Here is a 1,697-nt window from a genome sequence, read left to right on the forward strand (position 1 = left end):
ATTTTCAAAATGCAAATGATCTGTTTACTTTATTTTCAAAGAACAGTTTGTTTTGTTATTGTTTGGTTGGTGTCTTATATGAAACTGCGACATTGCGCAATTTATTGGACAGACTTGTTTAAGATCACACAGCGTAATTTGGGTGGCATTTTATTTCGTATTTTTAAATCATCTTTTTATTTTTGACTATCTGTAAATGTAGTTTCCTGCTCTTAATTGTGAATGCATACTTGATGGTTTTAAATGCTCCTGAAATTAAGTGCTGCTTGACGAGCCTATACAGTATTGTGTTCATAATATGTGACGTCACTGAAGGCCTAAGGTTGAAATGCACGGCCCGCCACTGCTAAACCGTTTTGGGATCATAGTTTGTGATATGTTTACGGCTGAAACTACAGTGATGCCTTGAGGGATAAGTGACTCGACTGATACCTCAAGGCATCACTGTCGTGCAGATTTTTGGGCTTTGACTTGCAAACAAAAATTTGAGATATGAGTGCTCTATAGTGGTAGTGAACTTAACAGACTTCACAACATGCATCGGTCTGGCAGTTCAAGAACAATTTTTCAAAAAAGAGGCTCGTCTAGGCTGTTTCTTGACAGATAGACACACCCACTTTTTTGACTTGTAAAATGCTTTTTTGGGCCTAAATATGGGACTTTTTGTACAAAAACAAATGATGAGGCAGAAAAGTAATGACACCATGACATTGTATGAAGACACTCAGGAGCATCCAATCAGATTGGTCATGTCATTGCTAAACGCTGGAGGCATGCTCATGTTAAATCTGTGCTTTGAAATGTATCGTCTGGCATACATAGGAACATGCGAAATGAGTATTTTTTTATATTTTGGATTGGCATTAATTAAAAAAAAATGTAGAATTTGCTATTTTATATACCGTTTGCTGACCTAACTTGTTGAAATCAATACTTTGTTTCTAGTAATTATTATAATTAAAATATTGAACCGTGTTGTGATTGCTATTGATGATATGTCTGATGTCAAAAAGTTTGATGAAATCAAGTTTCATTTCCTCTTTGGAAGTTTGCACGATTGTTCCAGAAGAATTGGCTGAACCGCAGAAGTTGCCGTTTCAAAAGGTGCAAGAAAACTTAGGCAGTGATGTTAACTCAGAGTACAGTGTTTGCCCTCTCCTGGTTTACACGCACGGACAGCTGCCTGTCAACCAGCTGGGGCCGTGCAGGGGTGGGAGGCGTCTGCTGAGGAGACCGTGACACCAAGGTGAGAGCCGGGCTCGGCGATGCTGAGCTGACATGAAATGTAGATGCAGAGGATAGAGCATCTCCTGCCTCTGAGGGATGCAGATCTCCAATGAGGAAATGGAGATGCTGGAGCAGGACACTCAGCCAAACGCAACATGAAAGCTGTGAGGGGCCATGACACTTGATGGACACAAACGTAGGGGGACAACCACTTCCACCCTTCACTTTCTTCTACCTGAGCCATGCTGTAGAGAAATAAGACCTCCAGAAAAGAGATAAGGATCTTTTGCTGGATGTATACTCCTCAACTCCCCGTTCATTCTTACATCTGCCTTTTATATTTTGAATATAACACACACACACAACCCACCCACCCACCAAACACACACACACACACACACACACACACACACACACACACACACACACACACACACACACACACACACACACACACACACACACTTCTC

The sequence above is a fragment of the Hippocampus comes genome, unplaced genomic scaffold (genome assembly GCF_001891065.2).
Source record: "Hippocampus comes isolate QL1 unplaced genomic scaffold, H_comes_QL1_v1.1 scaffold113, whole genome shotgun sequence".
Lineage (NCBI taxonomy): Eukaryota > Metazoa > Chordata > Actinopteri > Syngnathiformes > Syngnathidae > Hippocampus > Hippocampus comes.